Here is a 10,122-nt window from a genome sequence, read left to right on the forward strand (position 1 = left end):
GTTAGTCTTTTCCGGTGGGTAGAACTTTTTGTAGAAAGCTAGAGCCAATTTCTTCCAAGAGTCAATTCCGAGAGTAGCCTTATCAAGGCCTTTCAACCATTGTTTTGCGGTGCCAATTAGAGAAAAAGAAAATAAGACCCATCGAATTTGGTCTTGAGTTACACCGGTTTGAGAAATCGCATCACAATAGTCACAAAAAGTCTCCATGTGAGAATGAGGGTCTTCACTAGGCATCCCCCCAAATTGGCTTCTTTCGACTAATTGGATAAATGCGGATTTGGCAATGAAATTTCCGGTTAAGTGTTGTGGTGTGGGAGTACCATTGGGTAGGTTCTTCTTGGTTGGTACGGAATGTGATGAAAATTTAGGCATTGTGGGTTGATTTTGTGTTGGGTTTTGTGTTGGATTTTGTGTTGGGTTCTCCTCACCTTCTCTTGCAAAAGGGTTGACGAACTCAATAGTGTTTGGTTGAATATCTACAACCTCACCAATACCTCTCAAAGTTCTTCTAGCAAGTCTTCTATTGTTTGTCAAAGTCCTTTCAATTTTGTGATCAAAGGGTAACAAGTTACCTTGTGATCTTCTAGACATGCAAAATATCAAACAACTTGAAAATAATTAGAACAAACCTTGAGGAGTTTTACTTCCCCAAGGCAAAGAAAGACACAACTAATAACAATCTAAGACAATCTAAATCAAGTTAACACCGTCCCCGGCAACGGTGCCATTTTTGGTCGTACTCACTTGGGAGGTTTAGTTTTCGGTACTTGTCGTTAGGAGCACCTAGACCAAAACAAAATTTATAACTCCACAAACAACTCTACTATTAGTAAAGAGCCAAGTAAAGGTCGGATCCCAAGGGACGGGTATTGAAGTGAGATTTTCAATTGTAACTAGCGGTGTCTAGGGGTGTCACAATTTGGGGTTTGAATAGAAGATCACTAAACTAAATAACAATGAAAGCAAACAAGCAAGATGATTAAAAAGGGGTGTAAACAATTGATAAAAGGCACTAGGGTGTCATGGGGTAATAGGGGATTCATGGGAATTGATCATACAAACATATTCTCAAATTATAAGCAAGCAATTATTGTTGTGATGGATCGAGTTGGTTTATATCTTACAATTCTAGGAAAGTTTGGGTCCCGGAGCCGAATCGATTAGATTGTATAACACCTACAAGTCGACTTAATCTTCCCTACTCAACTATATGCATGGTCTAATGAGACTCGAGTTGGTTTATGTCATACAAGTCTCATTGAAAAGATAGGTGATGGGTAAAAAATACAAGGATTCATAGGCTCGCATTTCATCAAACATAACATGTGCATAAGTTGAGATCACAACAAGCAAGCAAATAAACTATGAAAACATATTAATTTAAGCATGAATCATCCCCCATGTTGGTTTCCCCTAATTACCCATTAACCCTAGCTAAGGAAACTACTCACTCATTATCATGTTGAACATGCTAGCAAGGTTGTCAATCATACCAACAAAGTAAAACATGATGAATAAATAAAGATGATTAACAATAATTAAAAAGGGATTAAGAGAATTATACCTACTAATGATTCCAATAATAAAGCAAAGAATAATAGAAGTACTTGATGATTGATTGGAAGGTTGTCAATCTCCCAATTGTAACCCAAATAATCTTTAATTACCCACAATGAAAGATGAACAAAAGAGAGATTAAGGAAATGAGGTTTGTATTAAGACTTGATTAAAAGTTGATTACAAGATTAAAGAGAGATTAGAATGATATAAACTACACTAAAGATTGATAAGAAGAACATGATAATCTAATTAGACTAATGGGGTATTTATAGTGGGGATTAGGTACAAAAATTAGGGTTTACTAAGGGCTTAAATGACGATTAAGTCCTTGAGGAATCGCTCCTCTCAGAAAAATATGCGAGTCTCCTTTTTGCTAGTCTTTCCCGAGGTATGCGCATCCTTCATTGAACAAGTAGAAGACGGAATAGCTGTAACACAATCCGAGCGTCCAGGGCACGGGACGAGCGGATTGTGGGTCTTTTAGACGAGCGGATTTGCTTGGTGGGCGGGTGGATTGTGGGCAATTTTGGACGAGCGTCCCTCTGAGGAAGACGCTCGGATTGCTGGTCTTGGACGGGCGGATTGTGGGCAATCCGCTTGGATTCTGAGTCAACTTCCTCCTTTCTTCTTTTCTTCCTTTTTCTTCATACAATCCTTGAGGATTTCGTCGGAGATGCAAGGATCTTTTCTCATTATTGCCCAACTACTATAATATGTACAAAGGTCTTCTAGTTTTGTCTTCTCTTTGATGCTTGGTCATTGAATTCAATCAATTTAGCTCCATTTTGCCATGAAAATGCAAGGTTTACACTCCTTTCCTACCAAGGAAACAAAACCTCAAAGAATATGCAAAACAAAGGACTAAAGACAATAAATGACCCAAATATGCACTAAAAAGCATGGGAACAAGGCTAATTCGGGGACTAAATATGCTCAAATAATGGTCACATCAAATATCCCCAAACCGAACCTTTGCTCGTCCCGAGTAAAGAGGTGACAAAGACTAGGACCGTTATTTAAACTAACCTAATAGCATAGCCGATATGAGACAATTAGCGGGTCTCACTCCGCCCCTTCAACTCACAACAAGACAACCATGAGGTAGGATGCCTTCTTGCAAGGCAAGGTGGGTCTTGCCAAAATGGCGACACATCCAAGCATTAAAGCACAACAAAATCAAGTAATGTATGCATCTACAAAAAGAATAGCCACTTTCCTCATCTAAGTGGCGGAAATTATCTACAAGGGAAGCAATTCAAGGGTACACACTCCTTCATAGATGCAATTTCTTCAAACTACTAAGCCTAGAAGGATACCAATAAATCACCTCCAAGTTGTGTCAAGCTAGGGTACCTTTGTCCTCAATCGTTAAATGCTTTTGTCAAGAGTAGACTCCCTATGGTGTTAGAAACACTGGAGGATCGCGGAATTCCCCCTCTTGCCTAGACAAGAAGAAGGGTCGTCCCCTCTCTACCATGCACAAAAATGGATACGATGGATAAAGGGATCGATAGTATTTGAGTTTCATTTGGGAGTTTGCTTTTGTTGTTGTTTTTTCCCCCAATTTCTTGTGGCATTTGACATTGAGAACACTTTCTTTTTGCCATTTCTTTTGATTTTTGGCAATTCAACACTTGACAACTTTTCAACTTTTCTTTGCATTTCTTTTGAACATTTTCAGAGCTACCCCATATGTAGTGAGGGTGCTTATATTTGAAGCATTAGGAGTCTATTTTTGCTCCTTTTTTCATTTGATGCATTTTTCAAACTTTTTCTTTTCTTTTCTTTTCATTTCTTGAACTCAATTTTGAACAATTTCTTTTTGTGCCCATTCCCTTTGATGACAAAATGTACGGTAGAACATGGATGAATGATGGTTGCATGGTTTCAAGGGTCGCCTTGGAATAAACGGTAGCCAAGGAGTTATCACACCACAAGGTACTCTTAACTAGGCCTTAATCCATGGGTCAAAGGATACTAGCATGACACATCCTAGGGTGTTTTACAAGTATTCTAACAAACAAAGTCTTAATAAGAAAAAGCATCTACTAGGGCCTATATGCACTTGTCAAGCTTCCCAAGTAGACGGTTTCGCAAAATTTTCCTAACATGCAAACTACATGCCATGATGCAACTAACATTTATACATCCTAATGCATATGATTCTACCAACTAATATGCCAAATAATCTAAATGCAAGTCCTAGATTCACATTGTTTATACCGCATCAATCAAAATAAAGCCACATAGTCATTAACATAAAGAGGAAAAAGGAGATTGGAAAGATCATACCATGCGGTCTTCAGTATCCTCATGTCTCGGATATGGCGTAGTCGGTCAATGTGAACAAGGATAGACAAACATAATATATATAAACAATATATACAAGACTACACTACAAAGGAAATGAACTTGTTTTTGGATTTTCAATTTTTCAATTTTTTTGATTTTTCGAAATTTTTGATTTTTTTGGATTTTTTTGAATAAAAGTTAAGTTAGAATTTCCCATCCCCACACTAATATGGGCATTGTCCTCAATGGCTAATATGATAGGAAATTATGCAAGTATGATGCATGATTTCTAAACTAAATGCAAGCTATACTAAGCTACACTACATGATGCATGGGTTTTTGTTTATGACGGAGAGCGTAATTTAGATTACCTCCCGTTGCGTATGCATGTAATTCCCCAAACTGAGATGGACATTATTTCTAAAGTCTTAAATTTTGGGGTAGTTCATGCACACTAGATGCAATGCATGAATTTATATGTTGTCATTTTGGATTTTTCAAATGGGAACAATAAAAAGAACACCTCAATGGAACCAAGGTGTTAGTCCTCGTGTTGCTAGGACTCTCCAAACTATGATCAAGATAAAATAAAGAAAACAAAGAAAGAAGTAGACAAACCTCAAGAGGGTAGGAGCCTCCAAAGTTTGATAGTCCTCCATCATATCATCATTGTCATCATTTTCCTCCATAGAAGCGGGATCATCTCCACTCCCATCTTCACTTCCTTGATCTTGCTCACTTCCTTCATCATCTTCATTAGCCTATTCTTCTTCATCTACCTCTTCATCAATGCCCTCATCATCAACAACCTCATCATCGACATTCTCATCTTCACCCGGTCTTTCACCCTTAGATGTGATTGGAAAGAAAACTTCCTTATCCGCCCAACAAGGCAAAGGACATGATGGATCAATTAGTCCTTGCCTAGCTAAATGAAGGAGGGGTGGATATTGGGCCAAGTATGCATCTACTCGATCATTATAAGCTTGTTTATGCATCTCTCTCATGAGGAGAGTCATGTAGTCATTGCCCACTTCAACATCTTTGGGTTTGAACTCTTGATAATTGAATGGGTAGGGTGGTGTGACAATGGAGGAGGAGGGCTCTTCAATCTCGCCCCTTTGTTGACGGATGATGTACTCGGCGTTTTTTGAGAGTGGAAGAAGGTAGTTGTTCGATGAGCACTTAACCGACAAATCTTGGAAGGCAAAGTGAAAGATCTAGCATCATTGGTTAGCCACCCATAGTTGGTGTCAACAGAATTATGCTTGGCCCACTTGTACTTGTAAATCATGGCGTCCATGTCAATGAGATGACCCCCTCTGATCGCCACATATGCGTTATCCTTGTTGAAATTTGCGTCAAAGTGCTTGGCCAAGAGAGTAACTAGACCTCCATTTACAATTCGAGTGGTGCCTTCCTTACCACAATCAACATTAAGTCATCTTTCCATCAAAAGCCTTAGAGCATTGTAAGGCTTAGTGAATTCCCTTCCGACATTTAAGGCCGACTCAAGTAGAACACAATCGAGCTTGGTGAAGTGATTAGTGCCTTTTCTTGCAATTATAGTATTCCCGATGACCTTGTGCCACACTCTATGCCCGGATGGTGGACTAATAGAGCGCGACAAGCATGAAAGCTCACAAATTTCTTCCCGGAAATCGCCTCCCAAAGAGGAGCGGGGTCATACTTTTCGGGCATCTTATGCTAATATGGTGTATCACTAATGCCTAATGCCTTACTCAAAACATCAAAGGTGATGCGCCTATTCACATTGGCAAGACGAAACTCGATGTATTCTCTAGTCTCTACCTTAGTCACTTTCAATGAACTTAAGAATTCCAAGGTAAGGGAGGGGTATGTCAATTCTCTTGTAGTAAACAATTTACCCAACCCCATGGCTTCAAAGAAGGCTTTTGTTTGTTCAAGGATACCCAATTTGTTCAAGGCATCTTCACATATGAATTTGGTGGGTAAAATGGCTTTCTTAGCATACTTGGCAAATGTATCCCTATGGGAGTCGGAAATGAAAATTACCTCCGGATAGTTGGATAATTGAGTGATTTCCGGAGTTGTTGATGTTGTTGCTTCCAAGGGAGGATCTTGTTGTTGTTGAACTTCCAAGTTTGCATTAGCAACCACCATAGCCATTGAAGCTTTCTTTGCTTGAAGGCTTTGTTGCCTTTTCGAAAGTGTCTTTGCCTTGAGTGCCTTTGTTGCTCCTTTTGTTCTTGCCATTGTTGATTACACCAAGAAAAGGTTGAAAATCTTCAATTTCTAATTATATCCAAATCGATTTAAGATGAAAGGATTTGTCTTTGTATTTCAAAAATCGACTCAAAGGTTGAAGATTTTGGTGCTTGGATTGATTATTGTTGTAAAAGGAGTGATTAATTGTTGTTGTAAGGAAGTTTGAATTTAATTTTGTGGAATTTGGTTGAGGAAATTTTGTTTTTGGTGATGGAGAGGATGAGGGTTTTGGGGTTTATGGGTAGTGTTTGAATGTTTGAATGAATGAAATGAATGTGGGAAGGGGTATTAAAACACCCGAAAATTTCAAAACTGCAGGGGGAAGACGAGCGGATTCCTGTCGGGACGCTCGGATTCTGCTCAATTTGGCTTCAGGAAAACTCGCCTAAAGACGAGCGTCTTTCAGTGAAGACGAGCGGATTCTGCGAGTAAGACGAGCGGATTCCCTTAAAGACGAGCGGATTCTCTTACAACAACTTTTCTTAATCTGCACTGGCAAAAAGACGAGCGTCTTTCTACAAAGACGAGCGGCCAGTTTCAGACGAGCGTCTTCTCAGCTGGGACGCTCGGATTCTCTAGCAGACCAAATTTTTCAATTTTACAGCTAAAAAGGACGAACGGATTCTTCCTTATCCGCTCGGATTCCTGTAAGACGAGCGGATTACCCATAAAGACGCTCGGATTCCTCCTGGTCTACCCGGATTCAGGTCCATCCGTGCACTTGTATAACCCGTGTCATTTTCATTCTTCAAATCCCGTGTTCTTCATTGTAGGGGCACTACAAAGGTATGAATAGCCTAGTCAATTGCTATCCCCACACTAAGTTAAAGCACTACACATCAATAAAATCATTAGTCCCTCTCTCACTTCTCAAAAATGATGAAAATCTTGATCAAGGCTCAAAAATCCAAAAATGCAATGTAAGAATTAAAATGCAAGTTAGGGAGTTAGAAATATTTACAAATGGTGGTTTGGAGAGGACTCCACCAAACTCTCATCCTTAGTGAGATGTCATGGGGGCATGTCCAAGGTGTTGTTGATGTTACTCAACACCTTGAAGAAGTAGTCAAAAGCTTGTTCATTGTCATGATAAAGATCCTCAATAGATCTTTGCACTTGTTGTCCTTCATGTTGGTCTTGATCGATAGCATAACCAATATAGGGATTAAAAATCCCTTCAAACTCATCGTCCCAAAGACCGCAAACTTCATCTACTTGGTCACTAAAGATCTCTTGAGTTGATAGAGACAACTCTCCCACTTTCTTGTTTTGGCCAACAAGGCTATCTTCTTCATTGCTTGACTTTGGTGAGCTTTTCAAGCTCTCTTTGTTACAATTCCCTTTCTCTTTTGGTGGAGCATCATCAACTTTCTTCTTCCATTGGAATTCCGACTTCTTCCTATCATCCTTCCGGCTATAATGATCAACCATAAAACATGGTTCATGCAAACGGGGAGCTCTCATGGTCTTGTCAAGATTGAAAGTTATGCTCTCATCTCCCACTTCTAGAGTGAACTCTCCATGCTTCACATCTATCACCGCACCCGCGGTGTGCAAGAAAGGTCTACCTAGAATGATTGGAATATTGGAGTCTTATTCCATGTCAACAATGACAAAGTCCACCGGGATGAAAAATTTCCCAACTCTTACGGGAACATCTTCCCATATCTCTAATGGTGTCTTCGTCAATCTATCGGCCATTTGGAGTGTGATGTTGGTACATTTAAGCTCTCCCATTCCTAACCTTTTACTAACCGAATACGGCATAACACTCACACTAGCCCCTAGATCACATAAGGCTTTGTTGATCGTGGTGTCGCCAATGGTACACGGTATTGAGAAGCTTCCCGGATCTTTAAGTTTCGAAGGTGAACTCCCTTGAAGTATTGCACTAGTCACCTTAGTGATGGCGATAGTTTCAGGCTTCCGGATTGACTTCTTTTTCGTAAGGATGTCCTTCATGTACTTTGCATAGACTGGCACGTGATTGATTAATTCCGTGAAAGGAATCGAGACTTCCAAATTCTTCACAATTTCCATAAACTTTCCAAGTTGATCATCAAATTTGGGCTTGGCTTGACGACTTGGAAAAGGAAGTCTAATCACAATGGGTTCCTTCTCCTTGGCCTTGTCTTCACTTTTCTTTGAAACTTCTTCTTTTGATGGTTCTCCATCCTTGGAGTTTTGCACAACTTCTTCTTTGTCACTAGCTTCCACAACTTCATCCTCAACTTGCTTCTTCGGTGCTTCATACCTCGTACCACTCCTCAAGAGAATGGCACTAACCGTTTCATGTCTCGGGGGATTAATTTGAGGTGGTAATTGCCCCTTCTGTCTTTGTGAGCTTGAAGATGCTAGTTGAGTCAATTGGGTTTCCAACATTTTGGTGTGGGCTAGGATGTTGTTCATGGTGATTTCCTTTGCTTGACTATCCTTTTGTATTTGAGTGAAAAACTCTTGTTGATTCTTTTGCATTTGGAGGACTGCTTTTTGAACATCAAAACTTTGGTCATTTTGTTGATTGTATGGAGTTTGATTTTGGTAACCTTGGTTTTGGTTGTAAAAGGGTCTTTGATTTTGGTTTCTCATGGGAGGTGGGGTGTATGTTGGTTGAGGGTTTTGAACATTTTGGCTTTTGTATGAGAGATTTGGGTGGAATTTGGTGTTTTCATTGTAATAGTTTGAATAAGGGGCACCACTCTTGTATGCTTGAAAAGCATTCACTTGTTCATTTGTTCCCCTACATTCACTTTGGTCATGTCCCAAAGTTCCACAATTCTCACATATCCCACTTGGGATTGATGAAGATGTCGTCATGGCATTAACATGATGCTTTGGTTATTTTGAGGCTTCTTCAAGTCTAGCCATAGCTTTTTCGAACTTCAAGTTGATGGTATCAATGTGAGCACTAAGTTGAGCACCCAATTGAGTAATAGAGTCCACTTCATGTTTTCCTCCTCTAGTAGCCTTGCGAGGTCTACTATATTGTGAATTATGGACCGCCATTTCCTCAATCTTGTTCCAAGTTTGATTATCGTCAACTTCGGTGAACATACCATTTGATCCCATGTTGAGAATGTTTCTTGAGTCTTCATAAAGACCATTCCAAAATTGTTGTACCAAGAACCACTCGCTAAGTCCATGATGAGGACATGAGCGACAAATTCCCTTGAATCGCTCCCGAGCTTCATACAAAGATTCTTCATCTCTTTGCTTAAAGCCTGTAATTTGAGCTCTTAGCATGTTAGTCTTTTCCGGTGGGTAGAACTTTTTGTAGAAAGCTAGAGCCAATTTCTTCCAAGAGTCAATTCCGAGAGTAGCCTTATCAAGGCCTTTCAACCATTGTTTTGCGGTGCCAATTAGAGAAAAGGGAAATAAGACCCATCGAATTTGGTCTTGAGTTACACCGGTTTGAGAAATCGCATCACAATAGTCACAAAAAGTCTCCATGTGAGAATGAGGGTCTTCACTAGGCATCCCCCCAAATTGGCTTCTTTCGACTAATTGGATAAATGCGGATTTGGCAATGAAATTTCCGGTTAAGTGTTGTGGTGTGGGAGTACCATTGGGTAGGTTCTCCTTGGTTGGTACGGAAAGTGATGAAAATTTAGGCATTGTGGGTTGATTTTGTGTTGGGTTTTGTGTTGGATTTTGTGTTGGGTTCTCCTCACCTTCTCTTGCAAAAGGGTTTACGAACTCATTAGTGTTTGGTTGAATATCTACAACCTCACCAATACCTCTCAAAGTTCTTCTAGCAAGTCTTCTATTGTTTGTCAAAGTCCTTTCAATTTTGTGATCAAAGGGTAACAAGTTACCTTGTGATCTTCTAGACATGCAAAATATCAAACAACTTGAAAATAATTAGAACAAACCTTGAGGAGTTTTACTTCCCCAAGGCAAATAAAGACACAACTAATAACAATCTAAGACAATCTAAATCAAGTTAACACCGTCCCCGGCAACGGTGCCATTTTTGGTCGTACTCACTTGGGAGGTTTAGTTTTCGGTACTTGTCGTTAG

The 10,122-nt window shown here is 39.7% G+C and overlaps 1 non-coding gene across 1 annotated transcript; it reads left to right on the forward strand.

The window, feature by feature from the left end:
- The first annotated feature begins 9,238 nt into the window (after positions 1-9,238).
- On the forward strand, positions 9,239-9,345 carry LOC141616600 (small nucleolar RNA R71). The gene has a single exon (XR_012530936.1). It is a non-coding gene; the product is annotated as a small nucleolar RNA R71 (small nucleolar RNA).
- Positions 9,346-10,122: the final 777 nt, after the last annotated feature.

The sequence above is a fragment of the Silene latifolia genome, chromosome 11, assembly GCF_048544455.1.
Source record: "Silene latifolia isolate original U9 population chromosome 11, ASM4854445v1, whole genome shotgun sequence".
NCBI classification, from domain to species: domain Eukaryota; kingdom Viridiplantae; phylum Streptophyta; class Magnoliopsida; order Caryophyllales; family Caryophyllaceae; genus Silene; species Silene latifolia.